Here is a 24043-nt window from a genome sequence, read left to right on the forward strand (position 1 = left end):
ATTATATGCTCGATTGCCAGATTTTCGTACTTTCAAAAATCGGATTTTTGGCCACGATTCATTAGGCCTAGAATCTTTATAATAATTCTAACCATGAAAATCAGCGCAGAATGGTTGACAGCCTCCAATGAGTATAAGAATGTCAAAGCTATTTAGGTCTAAGTAGTATTGAGTATATCTAGAAAATTTTGCTAGCAGGGTTTGATGATCAAAGAGTAAATTATTTTTAAAAAATCGCTAGAAATGAAAATTTTTAGGGACAATTTTTGGTTCGGGGAGGGGGCGCCCTAAAGGGCTAATGCCATATGTCTTGCTAACACGAATATCACCATATTGAATGTGCAATTTTTTTAACTTACGCTCCAGTCAGGATCAATAGACCGAAAAACATAGTACTGACTTGATTCAATTTCAATCATTTCTTCTCCTCTTATTTTTCTGGATTAAATACGTATTTTTGGGGCTTCTGCCCTGATAACCTCTTGATCATTGGAAAATAGATTTCATATTATAGTGAGACAACCTTCAAAACATTAAACTGACATTCAGTTTGGTATTCTAATCATATTTTGGCTTTTCTTCTAATTTTTTGGTTTCAAGGGCCTGCCGCCATCTTGGATTTCAGAATGTTTTAAAACTGAGGTCAGATTTGAATTCAGCGACCCAAAAAACATAAGTACACCAAATTTCATGATATTCTGATCATTTCCTGATTTATGGCCACAATTCGGCGCCCCCAGACCATAGTGCTATGCTCAATTTTAATGATAAGCTCTGTTTATAATAAAAACAGCGTATGATACTGCGGTCAAAGGCGTGTCTTGCTCGTGCTTTGCGATGGCTCGACCCATCTGACATTTAAACCTACGGAAAATGATGGATTAATCAGGGTGCTCACAACAAACGATTTCTTACCGCAGATTCAAATGGGAAAATAGGATAGTCGATAATTCACACTTCGCCACCGTTCTGCCGTGCTAAGGAAGAACGCCATATGAACATTCGAGAGTTGCCAAATTTATTCTCAGAGGGTGCTCATTTTGGAGGAAGGTCATGAATATTTCTCCTTGAAATGTTCGCACTTTTCAGATAAAATTACGAACGAAATCCTCTGTAAAATCGGAAGAGAAATGTTCACAAATTTTCCTGAAAATGAGTGATTTGTCGATAAAAATGTGGCAACACTTGATGGTGCATGCGGCGTTCTTCCATAGCACGGCAGAGTTCCTGGCGCGAGGAGCAACGTGTAAATATTTACATGGAGGCAGGCCTCATCGAGGACCAGGGTCGTTGATCAGACAGAGAACAGACCAAATCAATCCCGGAGTCATGGAGAGAACGGGATCTGACGAAGTGCAGGATTACTCTCAGTTATTGGGAACAGTCTCCTTATAATGGAGCTGAGGGCACGGTCTGGATTGAGGTCCTACATTTTATGGGCCCTTATCCAAACTTCGGTATGAAAACACCATGCACAGTGAGAAATTCGCAAACCAATGCTGCCGTGTTGAGGAGGAAGGCCGTATAAGCCACATTTCCCCCAATGCACTGAAAAAAAAGTTTCTTTGATCCAGAGCCCAGCCTCTCAAAAAATTTGACAAGAAAAAATACTCTCGATTCAATCGGATTTTCGCTTGAATCGAGAGCCAAAGCCTCTAAATGTAAGCGGATTTCTTTTTGTTTTAAGCAAAAAATAATCCGATTGAATCAAGAGTATTTTTTCTTGTCAAATTTTTTAAGAGTCTGGATTCCGGATCTAAGAGACTTTTTCTAGTGTAAAATATAACTTTTTAGGGTTTGGGAATACTGTTCTTTAAATTTTTCAGAGAATTCGCGCTCATATCCAAATCCGCTGAAAATCTCAAGGGAAACCATTCCTATCACTTCTCAAAAATAAACATTCTGTCTGCGGAAATTTGGCAACTCGCGGAAAAACACCGTATGAACATATGGCGTTTTTTCTCAGCATGACAGAACGGGTGTGTTAGAAATTTTTACCGAAAGAAGAGTTGTTTCTCAAAGAGGATCTTCAGCGTTTTGAAGAACGGTTTGGTTGTTGAACAATCAATTGATAATTTCTGGATTTTAGAACATTTTTTAGGAGTTTCTTGACATCACAGAACACTGTTAGATCGTCAGCTGTTCTTACACAAAATCTGACCGAGAAGCAATTTGAAATTTATAACTCTGAAAGTAAGCCCTCAGTGAGTATCGCGTATCTTTTTGCCTTTTGATTCGAAATCACTCGCCACCTTAATTAAAAAAAACGGCTCTTCGTCAAATTTTATGTGCGAATTCATGACGCACCACAGCGTGATGTGATACTCGGTAATTCTGAAATACCATTAAAATTCAAAAATTATTAATTGATTGATTGATTAATCATTGAATAGTTCGCCAAAGTGGTGTATAAGAGACAGACTTTACCATGCGTTTTTATCACGTCGTAACCCTATTTGGGTCATTTTAAAATACGGCGAGAGTAGCATTAGACAAGAGTTAAAAAAGGGCCAACAAGCTGAAAAAGGTGCAACTCACTGTTTTGAAATGTTTCCGTTGGCAATAAATTTGCTGAGGGAAGCCATGTAAAGAGGAAGCAAAGATTTTTTTAATGAATGAATAGAGGACAATGACGCCAACGAAAACTGCATGAACAATGGAGTAACGAACTCACCTATTATTAGTGTTTTACAGTGAGTAATATTCTGATTAAAAGCGTGTAAATTTAGCTTGCTCAGGAAAAATAATTTTCCCATCCGGACTACCGCAGGGCAATTGATTGTTCCACCGAGAATGAAAGGAAATGTCATCAAAGCCAGTTTATTATGTCATGACAACATTTTTTCATGTTTTCAATTCCCTTTTCCAGTTTTCCACGCTCGCTCTATTACGGATGTCTTTTTCGTGTAAATCCAATTTTTCCTGGGATCAACCACGGCTACTGACTTATAATGCACCGCCAGGCAGTTTGTTTTTCCACTGTCTGCATGTCCTGTTTGACAAATCAGGAGTGACATCACAAAAAACTGCCACGGTCGTCTAATAATTTTTCTCGGTTCTTTTTCTTCTACCCTCTTTTTCGTCGCGAGACCTATTGTTTCAGCAAATTTGGCCTGTATGAATTCATGAACGAGTTGAACCGGGTCAACTGCAGCGCCGAGTTTCTCGGAAAATCGAACCGGTTAACACGCTACGTCCGCTGAAAAGCGCATGACGTAAGATTTATGAATGAATCGCACATCGAGCGTACGTTTTTTCCCCTGGTGCCAGGATGACAAAAGATTTCTTCTTATTTGGGAGGATATGAGTAAGCAAGTTTTCATTACGAATGAAAAAAAAAAAAAAATTGTTTTACATTGTCTGGTAAAACTCCGCTGGAAGTTCCCGGAGGTGTGAGTCTACGCAAGTCTACGAGTATACGAATGACAATAATATACCTCAGGATCCCTTTCCCGAGACCCTTCGATTGATAAATTAATTACCTGTACGTTTGAATATAAAAAATTATTACGCTCTAAATTATTTAAAGGCTACGAAGAATAAAGTGTACCGGTCCAAAGATTCCAATTTTTTCAGATGTAAATATCATTTTAGTACTAAAAGTCTTAAAACAACGGCATGGGGAAAATGAGAAAAAATAGGGAAAAGAGGGCTTGTTACCTGAGAAAAAATATTTTCCCTCCTTTCCGATGCAAAACAATCGGATTAAAGTATTACATGCGTTACATGGGCGGAAAGGAGCACATGTCTGGAAAAACTTCGATATTAGGAACAGAATGGAAACTTGAGTAGGCATGCAATACATGGTTTCTCATGTAATTTTAGCTGCTGAATCTGAAAATAACCTTAGCTTTTCTCCATCATGCCCAGATTTTCCGGAAAATTGATTTTTCTCCGGAAAAGCTCAATTTTTAAAGAAAATCCTGATTTTTCCGGGGAAAATCGACCTGACCCAACATAACGGAGTTCATTTTCGGACTCAGCGCTAAATACTACCTTGAATTACTAACATTTCAACCCGTGTTGACCAGTGTTACTTTAGACCTCTGGTCACTATAACGTATAGCGTCAAAATAGCGTAGTTGATAAAGAGTGTATTTATATTGGAACGTTATAAGGGAGGGGAGTTGGAAGAATGGGGGGCTTACGGTGGAGGATGGAGGTGCATTTTAGGTTATGTATTGCCTATTTATGAATAAATTTATCAAATAGAACTCTCCGTGAGACCTGAGAAAATTTCCCAAAATTGATGAAAAAATTCAAAAATTAGCCCAATTTTGCAATTGTAAGGGCCCGTCGGGACCTCTGAATGTTGACCAAATGCAAAACTGTTCTACAACGTTTATTTTTTTACACTTTTAGGAACGTTTTGGCGGGGTCCCTTGTCAATTTCAAAATTCATCATTTTTAATTTCTCGTATAAGTCGCACCCTACCGGGTCCCCTTGTATCGAAAACAATCGATCATTTATCGAAAAAGTGACCCGGCGTCACACAGGAGTCTCGGAATTCGGAACCTGGCAAATGCTAAAAAGTGGCGCCAGTTCTCCCACTTACATTGCGACTCAATGTACTCTATGGGAATATTTTCGGGCAAAGGACAGAAGCAGAGAGGTCCCTGGCTCTGCGTCGCGTCGCCGAACTCCGGCGTCGGTAAGGACCGAAAGAAGACCGGGCCGGGCCGGGCCGAGCGTCTCATTAAACGGGATCCCGCGGCAAGTGGATTTCTAGGCGGGCGCGGGCGATGCCGAACACGTGCGTCGCGACGCGAGACAACCCCTCGCGGAGTGCACGTGCACGCGCTTAGCCGCGGCGGCGGCGGCGTCGGCAACCCCCCGAGCATTTATTATTATTCGTCCGCTGGGAAATTATATTTAGTCATTTGATCTCCGTAACTGACGAGGTGCTCCCGGCCGGCTTGGTTCGGCTTTGCAGTCGAGACTTCATTACTGGCCCTCCGTCCCGGTGCACCTTCCCGAAATCCGAGTTCCCGTTGCCATGGTCACCTAATTGCCCCCCCCCCTCCCCCCTGCACAGATCAATCCCTGTTCTGGATAACGAGCTTCTTGCCAATTCTTCGCATTCCCTGTCAGAAGAGTGAAAATTTAAAACCTGCGAAGCGCCATCAGGTGTTACGAATAGAGTCCCTTTATACTGAGAGTCAAGACAACACTCCTCATGGAGTCACATACGGGAATAAAGATTACAGAAATTGAACGTTCTTTGTAATCTTTGATCGGCTCATTCTTAAATTCCTTTCTCCGTCCCTTCTCTCATTCCGTTTGTTCCTTGTCGAACCCGAAATTCCTCGGTCCACTCCAGATTATAATCTTTGCAATTGGTGAAAATGTGATCTTTATTCCCGTTTGTGACACTGTGAAGGCCTAAAATCCGGTTAACCAATCAGAAATGGATTCGCATTGTCTTGACTCTCAGTATAAAGGGACTCTATGGATAACGAGCTTCTTGCCAATTCTTCGCATTCCCTCTCAGAAGAGTGAAAATTCAAAACCTGCGAAGCGCCATCAGGTGTTACGAAGATCGTGGATATTGACGGTGTAACTACCAGCGGGCTGCTTATTGGAATGCTTAGACAAAGCGATAGATAAAGAAGTCAAAGAGATAATGGAGCGATCCTATTGGTGGCACTGGGTGGTTGCAATGGACTAAGGAAGGAGCTAAGTAATATAGACTAACCAACGGCAACCCACGAGAGACCCTATAGTTATTACATTATTTTCCTCCTCAGTCTAGAAAGACCACCCGTTTCAACTAAGAGGATCGCACATTTTTCCTTCGTCTTCTTTGTGTATTGCTTTGTTTTCAATTTCCATAATAAACCCGCAGACTACGTGTCTGATTTGCGGTGTTTAAAGCTCTTCCCTCCCATTTTATTTTTGTGAAGGCGAACACATCAACATCATTCCTTGAAGTTTTAACAGAATTTTCTTTGGACAGAGAAGAAAAATCACTGTAGTTTTGAATACTTGACGTCAAATGGTTTTCCATTTATAACATATACTAGGGTGAGCTATCTAATATCTCTAAAATTATTGATGTTAGCGAGAAAACTAGACTGGACTTAAAACGCGACCATATCCTCAGCTTTCCAACAAGTTATAGGTTGTAAAAGTTGGTACATTTTGTGCCAAGTTATGATAAGTTTTCCACACGCACCTCATGTGGTGATAACGGGGAAAAATTTCCTGGAGCGCCACTGGGCCGGATTAAGGGGGTGGCCACATGGGCCGCGGCCCATGGCGGCAAATCTAAGGGGCGGGCGGCAAAAATTTGCAATTTTTTTAAGTGTAGGTATAAAAAAAAATCGGATTTATAAGAACAAAATTACAAACGAGAAAAGGCGACAAAATCTCTCATTTCCTGAGAGTAAAGTAATTTCGGATTTTGTCGTCTCTTAAAGATACAAGAGACAGCACCCTCAATAAGTCGAGTTACGAGAGAAACCAAACACGCAATTTCGCCTAGGACGACGCGACTTAGAGAGAAATGATAACGAGGACTTGAGATGAAAAGGAGAAGCCCTCGGCGCGGCGATCGGCATGTAACACATATTAGCACCTACAAGCTTGCACGAATACTTCACGCATTGCATCAAACACAGTGCGGTCATTGCGGTTAGCGTGAAACGGATAGCGCGCCTACAAGACTGCATGAATACTTCACGCATTGCGCCAAACAGTGCGGTCAGCGTGAAGCGCATAGCGCCTACAAGACTGCGTGAATACTTTACGCGTGGCGTCCATTACAGTGCGTTCAGCAGCAGTCGGCGTGAAACGCATAGCGCCTACGAGACTGTCGGAATACTTCTCGCATTGCGCCAAACACGGTGCGGCCTGCGCGGCGCGGCGGCGGAAGTTAAAATCATTGATCCACATTTATGTTTGTTCTTTCATAATTTTTTCGTTCATTTCTTATGAATAGAAGGCTTTGTTCACACAGAAATAGGTTTACGGAACTTAACTTTCGCGCAAAGTTCCGTGAACTTTTGCTTGTTGGCAGGGCTTTTCCAAAAAATGTGTTCAACACGAGTAAATGCGTTTTATGCACCCCTTCCCCGCTGGCACGTTCATTTGATGGTTTTTATCGAGTTTCAAAACGTATGAGAAGGGGGTGGCAAGTAGGTGAATCCGGCCATGGAGCGCCAATAAAAAGACCCTGTCAATGATTTCCTTATCGAATTTCCGTTTGAGACAATGGACCACTAGATAAGGTACGAATTTCAGCATTCTGAAACATGTTTCTTAACCAAAATTTTACGTAAAACACGATGCACACAACGAAAATTACCGAAATTAACTCATTCCGAAGATATTTAATGATTCTTGATGCGTGAATTCAAACCACCCGCTCATGAAAACTCTATGCTCTACGTGATTCACATCGCGCGCTAAACGTTATCATGACAGTCTCTGCGATATAAAAATCTGGCAACCTCAATCTTGACGCTTTGGCTCAGTTATAGCAAATTGCTAATAGCTTGAACAACACATGGTGGGAAATGAACATTGCTCGATTGAGAAGCTTGCTGAAACCGTTGTAGTGGGCGATTTGACTCACGTAGAGCTTTGAGTTTCTTGTGAGCGGGCAGTTCAAATTCCTCGTAACCAATGTGAAATAAAAACGTTAATATCTTCGTTAGGAGTTAGTTTCAGTAATTTTCGTTGTGTGAATCGTGTTCTACGTGAAATTCTGGTTAAGAAACATGTATCAGATCGCTTAAATTCGTACCTTGTCTAGTGGTCCATTGATATTGCTATTCTTTTAATGGAATTCCAATTGTCGTTGCAATGTCTCAAATAGAAATTTGACGAAAAAATCATTAACATGTATAATTTTTTGTCGTGAGCCTATAGACTTGCCGAGGTGAAGAACATTTGTCCAAACGCAAAGTGTCTACATTGAGGGTATAAACCAAGATGTCGCCTCTGCCAAAAGAATGACGCACAAACACATTCATTGCAGCATATACCATGGTTTTTTCAAAAGCAGAGTAAACTTGTGCAAATGTGTGTAAAACTGAGTGAATCATCCAAGGTGGAAGAAACCATCCCAATTTTGACCAACTTTGCTGGAATTTCGTCTTTCTGCCCATTATTTGTTTGCCGGTTTGAAAAATCGTCTCCGATCGTAAATCGACCCAAAAAATCGATGTCTCGCAACAATCGATATGAAATCTCTAACCCTAGATCAGGTTATTTAAATCTTCGTTCGATGACGCTTATCGGAGGAATGCCTGGCAATTAATTGGACTACTGAAACCTTGTTAAATGTACGAGCACGCTCTTATCTAAAGGGTTGCCGACCGAAATTGGTTTGGGATTATGCTAGTTTTTATTAATTACCGCGGCAACTGCAAAGAGAAGGCGGAGGCAATAAAAAACTCATTCCCTCGTTAACTGCCCGCGACTCGAAATGCCCTCTGGACGGGTTTTAAGGTTTTCACACTCACAAACGTCCTCCGTTGAATAAATGTAACTTCATTTTCATGTGGAGCTTAGATTGGATGAAAATGTGTTCACGATTTTAAGCGCTCAGCCGATAGGCAGCGCTTTTTGATTTCGACTTGCCTCTGAGTACTAGTATACTAGTGCTGATGCGTTTAAATGGCACACCAGCTCATCGATGTGTAGGCTTTTTGGGGGGGTCCATTTTTAAAATAAATAAAGCTGTGAAAACTGTATTTTATACTTTTAACGTAATGCGCAGGTAGTTTCGATCGTTTGTCTATATGAAAATTTCTTAGCGGTAGAGTAATTCTTATCGAAATTGATCGTTGAACTCAAAGGAAGCCTAAAAAACGCGCCTGATGAGCTCAACGGTGAGCTCAGTTTCGGGAAACAAAAATACGCGTTTACGGTTTCCTTGGTAACCTTTGTTTGCTATCAGCTGATGTTTTATCTCCATTTCCCAGCCAAGTCGACGGAGTTTATACGTCCTTTCTTCATTAAATACATTTACTAACACCTTAGCGCTTTTCTAAAACGACAGTATTAGAACTTTCCCGCTTGTTTTTCTTTTATTTGAATATGGCGGCTTGTTAGGATTATCATATTCAAGGAGAACTTTAAAATTTTCTTTTCCAAACGTATTGGAATCGTTCATTTTATAATCTGCTGTTGAGCTCAAAGAGAACGTACTGCTATATTCTCTAAGTGCTTTTTCAGGGTGAGCTCGGCCACCAAAGGATTCACTTGTGATTGGCTCAGTTATCTTAGGCTTCATGGGGCTCTTAGGCTAAACAAAAATGGCGGACGTTACAAGCAGATGATTCTTTAGTGCAGGATAGGAGGTTTAATTCACTTGTACCACCGTGGGCTTCATTATAATTATACAGGTATAACTATCTGCACAGTTTTGAAACCATCATTTCAATCTGAAGACTAAAACTGAAACGCGTCCTAGGTGAAACGTTACTTAAGAGCTTGATATTGTACATTGGCGAAAGACGAGCAGTGACAGATCTTCGAGTACGAGTTATTTTTTTGAACGGTGGAAAAAAGGCGTTTTGCCTTCATTTTCAAAATACTGATGTGAATTGAATTTTTCGTTAATGAGAGAAAGTAATTTTGCCCCAATTTTTCGGTCTCTATCACTCTATCCCACTGGTGTCATCGCAGTCAACTAGTTTTTGTTCAGAAGTTGCGACTCTTTTTTTCCGAGAGAGCTGGTCAAATTCGGTAAAATTTGCGAGTTCTTTATGTTGTTTCATCCCCTCTTTACTCTCTTGTTTCCTTCAATAAATCTGTCCTCCTTATATCAACTTTTCCCAACACAAAATTCAAGCGTGACTACTCTCCTGATTCTCCAATTACTTGCCCGACATCAAGGGAAAACGCAGTTACAGCTGATAACTAAATTTTCAACAAAGCTTCCGGTGAGAACTACGACCCTTGAACTCGATTTACTATTGTACTGCCGTGCTAAGGATAGACGCCGAATTTCCTCCAAAAAAACGCTTATCTTTTTATGACAGGTACGAATATTCCTCCTTGAAATGTTCAGGAACTTTAGGTAAAATTTTGAACAAAATTATCTGAAAAATTGGAAGGAAAATATTCATAAGTTTACCAAGAAATTCGTATTTTACCACAAATATTGGCAACGCCCTATGGTTCATACGGCGTTTTTCCTCAGCACGGCAGAGTAGGAATGCGAGGTCAATGATGATTTCGAGAAGTTGTTGACACTGTTTTCTCCCATTAAAATCATGAATAATTGATTCTGGATAAGGTAGTATGTAGCGCATAACATTGATTATTTTACATGTATTTAAATGGATTAAACTCATTGTTACCAACTTCCGAGAATCGTCACTGTGAAAGGGAAAGGTGAGTCCATCGAGCCGGCGCCTGGGTTTACGCGAGACTCAGGAAATGCTATCGATTTTCCTCCGAGCGCCACCATTTTGAATTTTCCCGTAGACGTTCCCAAATTACCTTCCTCGCCTTCCGGTCGCCATGGTAACAGGGTGGGGCGGGAGCGTGAGCGTCCCCGTTCCTGGATTCCCCCGCTCACCTTCGGGATACCCTCACTGTCAACGGATACATTCCTCGGCAATGATAAAGTTTGACTATGTATTCGCGGCATTGCCATTTTTACACTCGAATATTGCAACGGCCACAATGAGAGGGATCAAACCGTCGAAAAGATCAAATTCGGATCGAAAGGTAAAATTCACTCCGTATTCACCAGTTGGTCTGAGTGATTGGACCCCAAAATTGAATTTTATGTAGTGTAATGACATAAAACAGTTTATAGTTAAATTTTGCATCAGAAACTGAGGATTTTACACTACTTGATAAACATTTAATCCACGATAATGGACATTAAAATGCAATTGCATGGCTCTCGTTTTACTGAACTGACTTAATTTTACAGAAAAGGAGCAAAAAGGATTTCATTGTTTTCAGTATCCAATGTGCAACAATGGACGATGTAAAATGATTAACGTGGAAACTCTGTAAAATTTTTATAGTTTAATTTCAGTAATATATTGTAAATTAAGAATCTCCCATTCTTTTAACAACACAGTGATACTCTTGCGTTTTTTGTTTTATTGTTTTTATTCTGCAAAATGCCGTTCCAATATTTCATTATTCTATTCGGAACTCGATTCCATCCATGGATTCCATTGATCAATTACTTTCTATTGTTTAATACCTGACATTTCCTAGGGATCGAGTCATTTTCCAAGTCATTTTCATCTCTGGGTAAGCAAGCAACAGTTAAAAAGTGAGATACTAGAAAAAAGAGAGGTTGATGAAATCTTTCGCACATAGATCTACGTGAAAGCCCCACTACATTGATTATCACTCACAATTTGGTGCTTTATAAATTAAAACTATGTGTGTTTTTTTCCAACTTATTTCTTGAAAAATGGTTAAACGACATTAACCAGACACTGTAAATAATTTTTCTTCTTGTCTAACGTTATCTTACCGACAAATTTTAGATGAGCTGTTCGAGAATCGCGATGATATCAAGGATAAGTAAAAACCACCAATTTCCCTCAAAATAACACCAACTAAATCCATTACTATGCTTGTAAAGCTGGAATTCGAAAATTACTTATCTTGACCAGGAGGCAAATAATCTCATGTTTTAAAAACATTAAAATTAGGTTCTTTCCATGCGTGTGCGCGTTGGTATAAGGTTTCCTGAACCACAGATACTTTCCAATGATTAAAACATATCGACGGTGAAACTACCAAACCACGTATCTCGGTTTGCGACGTCGCAGACTTCCCGTCATACTTTATTTTTTAAATGAAAAACTACTTAACGTCTAGTCTTGAAAATTTCTGTGATTTTTCCTCTTTGCGCGGAGAAAATTCTGTGAAAATTTCAACGAATAATATTGATTTGGTCGACTTCAAAAAAATAAAATGCGAGCGTAGATTTTTAAACACCGCAAACGAGATACGTGGTTTGGTAGTTTCACCGTCGATATTTTTAATAACAGTTCTACATTATTGGTGTATCGTAAGTGGTTCCTTTGAATTGCCGTAGAAAAATTGAGTCAATAGCTACTTTTATACGCATTCCAGTAAATATTTTGCTTAATCTGCAATTTGCAGGCACTTTCTCTGATCACTTACGTATCGTGCCTTCCTAAATGATTTCAACTGACGCTTCAACTGTGTACAACAGTCCTACTTCTACAACCAATAATGGGCAATGACACCCAAATTTTGACTCTTCGCAACCTCACCTTATCACTTTAAATTTTTCTTTCAATTTTCGACCTGCTTTTTACTTTCACATCGTTAAATTGATTAATGTACTAACTTTAGTCTCCAAAAAGGACCGAGTATCACAAATCCCGATTTTTATATAGATCACCAGCCTCCTATCGTATAAAGCACTTTTCGCATTTAATGTTTCCGGAAAGTCCGAATAGGTCTCAAATTTTCCACTGAAAAATGTACTCCTCTACAGAGCATGACTCAAACAGTCCTCTTCCCACCCTTCCGTGGAATGAAACATCAGGGCCACTGAAGCCCCTCATGTTAATCAATTTTTGACCCTGCTGAACGGCTGCCCTATACCAGCATACGTCGCACAATAGACTCAATTGTAAACCCCTTTATAGGTTGATCTGAATTTCTTAGATGAGTGAGTTGAATGTAAAACTCCTATAATACTTAAGACACGAATCATTTTAGTAAAGCTCGTTTAAGGTATGGTTGGTGAATAGATTTTACCTCAATATTTGAATGTGTGATTTGTTTTTGTCGCAAACGCCCATATAATATTTATCTCCTTTCATAAACGTCGCTAAAACCAATTAAGAATGCGTGAACATTTTGACAGGTGTCGGCCATTCATTGCCATGTAGGCAAGAAACATATCGGAGAAGTGAATAGTTATTAATTAAAAAAGCACTCAGTTATAACGCTCCATGAGCTTTGATTAAACCTAAATGACAAGAACTGTGAACCTATTGATAGATATCGCTTATCTAAAGTTCGCCTTCAATTTGCTCTACAGGCAACATACCTGCCGTGGAGCGCGAATGGTTATCTACACTCGAAGAAAAACACACTAATCTCGCTCCATAATATTTGAAAGGCCCACTTAGAGGTGTATAACAGATATGTTTGCAGATAGCGTCCATTTTGAGGTTCTCCTTCAATTTTGCCGCATGGGCAATAATACATGCCTAAAGTAATCTGTGCAAAAACCGCACGATTGTTTCTCTCCACGAGCTTCAATTCAATCGGTAAATGACGTCGTGAACTTTTGGCAACGCTTCTTTCCCATGAATCGTTCAATGCGACGATGCACACGTTCGAACTTGGCGGATACGCGCCCTTTGTGCGACAGCGGGTAGGTCTCAGTGGAATGGAATTCTAAATATCCGGGGGTGCTCTGAAAGAGGGCCTCCCTGCTAAATTGCGCTTGATCAATAATGTAGAGTGCGCAGACTGCACAGTTGCACTCTAGGCTCCCCTCTTCCTCTTCGCACGTGTTCACTTCTTTCCCGTTTTTATGAAGACTAGAAAACAATCAAGTGACGTGCGGCACATGATAATCGAAAGAGCCATGAATTATTAAAAACTGTTTGGTTATTGTACCTCATTGAGTTTGGCGCATTGATCTAGGACTCAGGGGTCAATATATCTCTCGGTGGGAATATGCTAGGATTGAAGACTAATCAAAAATTTGAACGATTGAGGACTCGCAGGTGTTTTTTGCGGTTTCTCCAATGTATCTACGTTCCAGTGTAATACTTTGCTAAATTTCAATGTTATCAAATGTCCCCTCGCAAAGTTGCAAACTGCATTTTCACCAGGTGAATCTTAGGCTTTTCTAACCGAAAATTTCACCAAATTTTCATTTGATCTAACGCAAAAATCAGACATTTTGAACAAAAATTGCAGGAACACTCTTGTAAAAAATCGAATTGTCTAATTCAATTTTGCAACCTTGGAATATAGTTACGTCCCTTCATCCGAGAAACGACCATTTTTGTCCGGATCCGTTATCGCGACTCTCGGTCTCGCGTTTTCGACTTTACTCGCGTCTTCGAGTCGCGGATACAGACGCAGAGGTGAGCACTTTACAACCCAAAATCTTGTCTCTCGCCAAATCATCGGCGCGAGACAATGGCACATTGTTCCCAGCCCCCGGGATACATCATAACCTCTCCTTACACGTGTACTTGACCGGGAGATACGATGCGGATAGCGCGTCATGCTGCGCCGGCTTTGGCCGGGAAAGACGATGCCCGTCTCGCTTGTCCCGCCACGCCATCAAAAGTTCCTTGTAAATTGGATGACATTACGCAAACCCGTCATATCCACATCGAGAGGGTTAGAAAAGACCTATGTGCAGTACTGCCGTGCTACCGGAGGGAGCTGCAAGAGCAAAAATGAAGTTTTGAGAATGTGGACCGACTAGTGTCCGAGCAGAATGGGTCGATTGCGTTGGACAAATAATCGTGTTTTGTTGCTTGGTTCTTGAAGATTAGCCAAAAATAGTAAGATCTGTCTTAACAGCAACTTTCTACGTTCAATATCAACCTAGATATCGCCCTCTCATAAGCCAGATTTTTGACGTCATCCACCGCAGGGTAGTGCGACACCCTTGGTTTCTTCCACCTTGCTTTCATCCGAGTTTCACGTTGAGTAACTAGTGCATCCAGAGACAAGAAACCCTCCACTGGCTTCTTGGCGACAGCTGGAAGCCTTTAATTTCGGGAATTCAACACTTCCTTATGGACAATTATAAGGGAGCAACAGTCATTACTATTTTTTTGGCTGTTGACCAGGGCCGGAATAAGGGGGTGGCCACATGGGCCGCGGCCCATGGCGGCAAATCTAAGGGGCGGCAAAAATTTGCAATTTTTTCAAGTGTGGGTATAAAAAAAAAATCGGATTTATAAAAACAAAATTACAAACGAGAAAAGCGACCAAATCTCTCATTTCCTGAGAGTATAGTAATTCCTAATTTTGTCGCCTCTTATATAGTGATACAAGAGACAGCACCCTCAATAAGTCGAGTTACGAGAGAAACCAAACACGCAATTTGGCCTAGAACGGTTCGACTTAGAGAGAAATGATAACGAGGACTTGAGATGAAAAGGAGAAGCCCTCGGCGCGGCGATCGGCATGTAACACATATTAGCGCCTACAAGACTGTACGAATACTTCACGCATTGCATCAAACACAGTCAAACACAGGTCATTGCGGTTAGCGTGAAACGCATAGCGCCTACAAGACTGCGTGAATACTTGCGTCCAACACGGCGCAGTCTGCGCGGCGCGGCGGCGGAAGTTAAAATCATTGAACCACATTTATGTTTGTTCATTATGTATGAATGGAAGACCTTGTCCACACAGAGATAGGTTTACGGAACTTAACTTTCGCGCAAAGTTCCGTGAACTTTTGCTAATAGTGTTGACAGGGCTTTCCCAAAAAATGTGTTCAGCACGAGTAAATGCGTCCTATGCACCCCTCCCCCGCTGGCACGTTCATTTGATGGTTTTTATCGAGTTTCAAAACGAATGAGAAGGGGGCGGCAAAATATAGGCGGCCCATGGGCGGCAAGTAGGTGAATCCGGCCCTGCTGTTGACCTACTTACTTGGTGGATAATGAGCTTCGGGTGACGTCATGAGCCAAAAAAATTTCCCAAACTTCGATTTGGGTTCGGGGTTTGGTTCTGAAATTTACGCTGTAGTCAATATTATTGATGAAAAAGATGATTGTGATTAGAATTAAACAACGTCTTTAATATTATACAATCTATCGTTAACATCCTGGTCGATTTCTTGCAAGATCATCATCCAAGAGGTCTAATTTAATGTCTATTGAATATGTAAATACATGCATAAGTAAACGCCATACTCTCTCTGGGTCTCCATTCTTGTTTGCGTTCTCAGGATTCTTCGATGTCCAATCTTGAGGACACCAAATCATAAATTGAATTATTTACGTTATCTGATCATGAGTTGTATCAAACTTTACGTGCAAATAATTTATTTTCGCCATTATGCTCATGTTTTATCATAAATTCAAACATTATTTCAATTCGCGCAAGCTGTTCTACTTCATGCGTCGTTCTCCAGACCGAGGAACATAACCTTATTCCACGGTTTCAAAATTGACTCGAACGATTCAATTGTTTACAAGAATATAACAGCGCAATTTCTGTGCAATATTTTAATAAGTCTCGCAAGTAATTAAAGGTAAAATCGGTATAATTTTCAGTTGTGAATGCACAACAGTATTCCAGTAAAATCATGATTTTTAAGTATACATTTTGCAGCGTTGAATTAATATAGTCACGTTCTTTTGTCTGGAAACAACGAATTGCCGCCAAATCTGCATTTCAAAAAGATGAGTTTTTGCGGTGCGTATTCCGGCCATCAACGGCGAAGAGAGAGACGATCTGAGATCGGTCCCCTTTAAATCACCCCTCACCGCAGATTTTATGACTTTCATTTCTTCTCCTCGAAGTTTCAAACAATCGACAATATCTCTTCGGCGAGCGTTTCCGTCAGCTCCCTGGATGGAGGACTCTAGTTTATGATTTTTTAATATCAGATTGGCGCAGGAAAGCAATTCTCCGTGTTCCTCGGAGCGAAAGTTGCATTCACAAATCATTTCAAAATAAGAAAGGAAGCTGCACGTTGCGAAAAATCGTTATTCGCAGGGCTGCACGGAAAAAAAAAATTGCTGATTCAACAATTCAATTGCTAAACACAGTGAGTGCAACGTTTCAACGCAGATTTTACAACGAAAATTTGCTACTTTAACCACACTGTAAACTGATTTAACCACGGGGGTGGTTAAAGTAGCATTTTTTTGTTGTAAAATCTGCGTTGAAACATTGCACTCACTGTTTTTAGCAATTGAATTGTTGAATCAGCAATTTTTTTTCCGTGTGCGGACTGCCGCCATGAACGGTAAGAATTTCCTCACAATCAGAGCAGGAACCGATTGAGCCATTTGCTTCATTTTTAAGGGTACAATAATACAAGAGGCACAAGTTTATATCTAAATAAAACACATTATCATGATTTTTTATTTCAAAGTAGATGAACGTTAGAACCACATTATTGTGAGTAACTTTTAATGCTCCTAAGTCATTCACATTACCTATTTTAGTATTGAAATTGAACTGGTTACAATGAAAATGACGGTCCACTGTTAGTTATTAGTCACATGGCCGGATTTACCTACTTGCCACCCATGGGCCGCCTGTATTTTGCCGCCCTCTTCTCATTCATTTTGAAACATCAATAAAAACCATCAAGTGAACGTGCCGGAGGTAGAAGGATGCATAAGACGCGTTCACTCGTGTTGGACACATTTTTTGCGTAAGCCCTGTCAACACTACTAGCAAAAGTTCACGGATCTTCGCGCGAAAGTTCAGTTCCGTAAACCTATCTCTGTGGGGACAAGACCTTTCATTTGAAAGAAATGAACTAAAAAATTAAGAAAGAACAAGCATAAATGTGGTTTAATAATTTTAACTTCCGCCGCCGTGCCGCGCTGACCACACTGTATTTGGCGCAATGCGTGAAGTATTCATGTAGTCTTGTAGGCACTGTGCGTTTCACGCCGCGCCGACCGCTGTTGACCGTACTGTGTTTGACGCAATGCGTGAAGTATTCATGCAGTCTCGTAGGCGCTAATATGTGTTACATGCCGACCGCTGCGTCGAGGGCTTCTCCTTTTCATTTCAAGTCCTCGTCATCATTTCTCTTTGCGCCGCGCCGCTCCAGGCTAAATTATGTCTTTGGTTGCTCTCTTAACTCAACTTATTGAGGGTGCTGTCTCTTGTATCACTATGTAAGAGACGAAAAAATTAGGAATTAATGAACTCTCAGGAAATGAGAGATTTTGTCATCTTTTCTTGTTTGTAATTTTTTTCTGAATCCGATTTTTTTGTACCTGCATTTAAGAAAATTGCAAAATTTGCCGCCCCCTAATTTTACCGCCATGAGCCACGGCCCATATGGCCACCCCCTTAATCCGGCCCTGATTAGTCACTTTATACAATGTTTAATGCGAGTGAACGTGTCAACACGACTGCAAGCAACTAATACTGCTCCTAAGCCGCTCACATTGCCTACTTAAGTATTGAAGGAGAACTGGTCAAATGAGAGCTTAACGATGCAATGCATTGCTTTTGGTAGTCCTTTATATGTACAATGTTTAATGCAAATAAACGTGGTTACATTACTACGCGTCCAAGACTTCCGGGTTTACGTAATTCTTTCAAACGAAACCCAAGGTCGTCATAACGTTTCACCGTGACGTTGGCTTGTTAACTTGGAGCAAAATTTCGTGTTGATATGACAGTTTCAAGTGCACTATGTCCATTTTGGTCGAAATTGAGTTAGGAGTGGATTCTTGATCAGCTATTATAGGATATTCGGAAAATAATCTAATTGTGTGCCGAAACAACGAAAATCCCTTTTAAATAGCAGTATGAAAAAGGAAGGTCGCGGCAAAACAAACAGTACTCAAAACAGTTCTTTGCATTTTTGTGACCAACCACTTTTATGAACATTGCACTCTTCGGAAATAGTAGCCTTATTTAATCTATAAGGAAATGCGGCAGCGCTCAAATGTCCACACGACTTTTTGGCAATATGGAGGAGGTCCTATCAATACTGTCGCGTCAAGGAAGAAAACCGTATGAGCCTTCAGACGTTGCCAAGTTTCTTCCGATAAAAACCGAAATTACTGGGATAATTATGAATATTATTTTCTCAAATTTTCAAACAATTTTGTACACAATTTAATCTAAAATATCTGAAAATTTCAAGGAAAAATGTGCATGAATTTTTTCAAAAATACAACTTTTATCAAGGGAAGTTTGGCAACTCCCGAATGTTCATACGGCGTTCTTCCTTAGCATGGCATAGAATACGGCATGGAATACGGCATGGAATACAGGAGGAGAAAAATCAGTGGAGACCGAAAAGCTCGTTGATGTGGCGTAATAGTCGTCTCGTATTGGAAACGGGGCGATGCGACTGGATAATAAATTGCCACTATCAAGATTCGGTCACGGGTGTTACATTGGGGGACGCCAAGGGCGGAGGGAGGAGCGAGCGTCGCGACGCAAGGCGTCCGTCTCTATCCCTTATCTCTCGGAGGACTTATCAACCCTCTCGAGCGAATGGAAAGTCTCATCCAAGATCGGAAGTGACTCATCTGCTCGCATTCGCCGGGAATTCTCTCCCGAGATTTTCACTCGACATTTGGGCTTGAACGATGGGCCGGAGTTACGACCCAGGGCTGCGCGTGTCTCCAGTCTGCACCGTTGTGCGAAAACCACGATGGTCCCAGAAACTGCGCATAACTCTTGAAACGACACAATAGTACGGGGATAGAGTACACTGATAAAAAAGGTGCATGGCTCAAACATGACGATTCTTGAATTTGCCGCAAAGAATTTTTTTAATCTCGATTTAAGCTGAATTTTTCTTGATACAATATAAATAATGCTTGGATTAAGCAAAAGAGTAGTTTATATTAAGCAGCAAAATTCTTGATTTAAATAAAAAATACTTCTTGCTGGCAGATTTAAGATTTTTTTTTTTAGTGATGGTACCTTTAAAGACAAAGTATGACCACTGGAGGCTCCACTCGTGATGATTATGGCACACACAACTTTCTTAGGCTTTACGGGGATTTTAGGACAAAAAAATGGCGAATTTCACATGCAGACAGCTCAAAGGCGCAGATAATGAGGTTTTATTTGCCTGTACGCCCGTGAAGTTTACTCAAATACCAAAGGTAGACGTATTTACTCAGTTTTAAATCAGGATCATTGTTCATGTCACCATGACGAATTATTTTGTCTCGGTACAAAAAACGTTTCTAGAACTTGCGTCGAAGACTATGAGGGTTTTTTCCTTTGGGTATCCCTTTACTAATGCAGCGGTGGTTCCAATGACCCGTAAAATTTAGAGGGGTTTCAAAATGTTTGGTGCGACTAAAAGAATTGCTCTAACTAAAGTGTTAAGATTTGCAGTTTGAATGATAGGACCTCGACATCTTTTAGATTTGCACCCCAAAAATCAATGAATGACAGTTAGTGAGCTTCGAGGATATGCAGTATTCACAACTCTTCTCGTTCCCCAAGCTCCAAGGAATACACACTCACACACACGCGCGCACATAAATTGAAAATGTAATGGCTTCCAATCCCCTTTCGCAACATTTCCGGATTTTCACTCATTCATGTATAGCGTAACCCGGCGCACAATGGGCAAAAATGATGGGGCTTGAGTTTGGCGATGAAAATAAAGGTTTCAACGAGATTTTGTTATCTCTCACAGAAAAGCTTAAGTGCAAATTAGCGAATTTTACAGGAGATTTTTGTCGAGTTGGATAGAAACTCAGAAATGACAACAAATTTGTCAATATATCTCAGATCATATTAATTAAGGGCGTTCCAGTGCTTTCTTGCTCTTGAATAATATATCACAAAAAAATTTTAAGCACCTGACAAACTCGCAAGCATTTTCAATTTTGATGGTTAAAGCTAATTCGTTACATGCTCATGAGCCAAAACCAGATATTCATAGTTTGATCTATGAAAGGACGATATACATCGGTTAATATTCAACGTAAAAAGTTGCAGTTTGGACAGATCTTCTTATTTTTAGCAAATCTACTCGAATCAAGCATTAAAAACGATGCTGTACCACCGCAACTGGCCCATTAATCCTCTGATAATCATCATTGACACAGCCGTCGAAATATTTTATTCCAACATGGATCTTGTCTCACCGAGAGTAGACACCCTCCATTACTCGGTGCATCCCTGCGAATTCATCCCCGTTCCCGATATCATGACATTTTTTCCAGGGTGTGCCGGGCTTTCCGGTTCCCATGGCGACGCGCCGCGACGCGAAGAGAACAAAAGCGCTAATGAAACGTGGTGAGCCACGCGACCGGACGGAATCTGATTCCGGTCGCGAGGCCGGAACTTTCGGTCGCCCTCGCCGCACCGTTAGACACGAACTTTTGAGGAGAACGTGCAAGCCATGCGTCACTTCCGAGCCTAAAATCCGCCCTCTACCCGGGCTTCACGGCAACCGACTTGCTTTTTTCGTCCTTCTCAACGCAGATAAACCTTGTGCCTCCCATGGCGTGCCACTTGTTTCCCATGGTCTTTCTGATTTAACACCCCCTAAACAAACGCACCAATCAACGCAGACATGAAATCGACCCATAATAGTCACAGACATAGACAGAGACAAGAGACCCTCCACTAGTATCTTGGCAATGGTGAAAGCTTTTACTTTTGGAACTTCAACATTCAACTGTTGACTTACCTACTTGGTTGATGGTTAACAATTAGCATATCAGCTTGGCTGGTGGATGGGTAGTTTCGTTTTGCAAACAAATCAAAGTTTGGGAAACTTTTTTTGCTAATGACGTCACCCGAAGCTCATCATCCACCAAGTAGGTAGGTTAACAGCTGAAAAAAGAGTGATGACTGTAGCTCCCCTATAATTGACCATAAGGAAGTGTTGAATCCCCGAAATTAAAAGCTCCCACCTGTCGCCAAGAGGCCAGTGGAGGGTCTCTTGTCTCTGGACATAGACGAGACGTAGGCTACACAATTTACACAAGTCGACAGGAGAGCAATCGATACTTCAGCTAATTCAGAAATTAGGAACTGCAATTTCAGACTCACTTTAGAAACAACTTGTGTACCATTTATTTTCCGACGCAGATAGGTGTTTTTGTGTATGAGCTAGAGATTTTAGTTCCTTACACGCATAGAAATAGTCAGCGCTGATGACAGAACCTCCTATTTACATGGCTCCTGCACTTCCTTGTTATAAGTTTACAGAGTTTTTCTGTTGTGCGAAGAGAACCTGGGTTGTGGTCCTGCTGGAACTTCTGTAGCTGTAACAAAGAAAGTACAGGAGCCTTGTGAACAGAAATACTTTCTTCATTGCATTGTAAAATTCAGTCCATTTATCGAATTGCAGTCTCCACATTCAATCGATTATTTATAATGGAGTTGAATGAGATACAGTTTTAGACAGTTTTACCAACTTACTAAAAGCGTTATCGGCTCGGCAGAAGCGACGACGCAGTAAATTTCAAACCACGTTAACTTTAAATCTACAGTGTCCACTGAAGCTTAATGAGCTTTCATCGCCTTGCATGTAAATCCCGCCTCGGAGCGCACACGCTGAGCGGATTAGAGCAGACCGAAAATGAATAAAAAAAAACAGACGAAAACGAGTTTTTTCCCTCGGAGACCTCCTAGGTCGTATCGTTAAGATTATCCGCTTTTTTATGAAATACTGTCATCCGTTCTCGTCGTCCATTAACTAACAGCGCATAATCAATGTCTCGTCTTCAAAAGCGGTCCAATCATCTGATAACACTAATAACCCATTCACTCACATAACGCAGGGCGCTGTCAAAGTGTTGATGAAACGCCGCCGCCGCTAGCGTGGCTGATCGCTCTTCTCTGATTTACATCCTCCTCAATAAAACCCAAAGAGACCGACGAATAAAAAAACTTTTGATTGCACTTTTTGGGTGCTTTTCTGACAGTTATAATGCGGTGAAACTTGCATCTTGGTCTAAGGTTTTGTGGCTCATAACTCGTAACATTCCGATTTTTTTAAATGAAATATACGTTTTGACCATCCCTAGTAGAAATAAATCGTCCTTCAAGGATGAAATCGTTATCCAAGGACAAAAATCGTCCGCATGATGATCGCGAAATGAATTTCTTTCAATTATGCCCTCGGGATGGGTAACATCTTGAAATAAATTAAATGCGTCTAATGAAAAAATCAGTACTCAGCTTCAATAAGAGATAATTAAGGACATAGATTTTCTCGGACCTTACTTTTAATGTCGCGCAACCCTTTTTGAAGGTTACACTTTTTAATTGCATGCACTAGAATAAAATGTACAGAGAGGGGGAAATTTGACTCAGCAAGATTTATCTCTTTGATCCAAAACTGACTTCATTTCCCAACTACGCGTAAGTTATACGGAAAACCCCCAATCGATGGATTCACGGGTTTGTCGATCAATTCATGGTGGTCGATCGATCACGTCGTTCTGTTGATCCATTCACGGGTTCGTCAACAGATTCATGGGTTTGTCGATCTATTTAAGCTATTTAGATGATCACGCGATCAATTTACGATGGTTGTCGATCACGGATCTCTGTCGATCGATCGTCGGTTTTGTCGATCGATTCACGGTCGATCGTGATCGTCGATTCGTGTCGATCGGATTCATGTCGATCGCTTCACGTCGATCGCTTCACGGAATGTCGATCGCTTCACGGTTCTGTCGATCGATTCAAGGTTTTTCGATCGGTTTCCGAATTCTTCGATCGATAAACGCGGTTTGTCAATCGAATCGTGTCGATCGGTCGACGATTTTGTGTTCCGATGGATTCATGTCGATGGAGGCAATACCCATAGCCTCGGTCGAAGTCGGGCTCTGAAAGTTTGGCATGGACGAATGGAACGTGAACGGCTGCGGCGACGGCGGGCGAGTCACGATCCGGAGTTCAGGTCAGATCGGGATTACTTAGCGCGATCGCTCCACGTTCGACAAGGAATTCTCACGAGTGCGTGCGAGCCTGCACTTGGATGCGCACACGGGCTCGGGCACGGGCACGCGTGTTCGTAAAATGTCAATAGCGCGCACGAGCAGCGTTTACACGAACGGGTTTCTTTCCTCGCCAAGTCGCCGCGCCGCACAGTGGATCCAGCTAGAGTCCCTTTATACTGAGAGTCAAGACAATGTGAATCCATTTCTGATTGGTTCCCGTATTTTAGGCCTTCACAGTGTCACAAACGGGAATAAAGATTACAGTTTCACCTATTGCAAAGATTATAATCTGGAATGGACCGGGGAATTACGGGTTCGGCAAGGAACAAACGGAATGAGGGAAGGAACGAAAAAAGGAATTCGAGAATGGTCCGATCAAAGATTACGAAAAACGTTCAATTTCTGTAATCTTTATTCCCGTTTGTGACTCCATGAGGGGTGTTGTCTTGAC

At 41.1% G+C, this 24043-nt stretch overlaps 1 long non-coding RNA gene across 1 annotated transcript; it reads right to left on the reverse strand.

The window, feature by feature from the left end:
• Positions 1-749: 749 nt before the first annotated feature.
• LOC140226080 (uncharacterized) lies at positions 750-22638 on the reverse strand. Its single transcript, XR_011900889.1, has 3 exons — positions 22064-22638; positions 21692-21906; positions 750-864 (listed from the first exon to the last, which is right to left on the reverse strand). It is a non-coding gene; the product is annotated as an uncharacterized lncRNA (long non-coding RNA).
• Between the last annotated feature and the right edge of the window lie 1405 nt (positions 22639-24043).

This window comes from Bemisia tabaci, chromosome 1 (assembly GCF_918797505.1).
Source record: "Bemisia tabaci chromosome 1, PGI_BMITA_v3".
Taxonomy (NCBI): Eukaryota; Metazoa; Arthropoda; class Insecta; order Hemiptera; family Aleyrodidae; genus Bemisia; species Bemisia tabaci.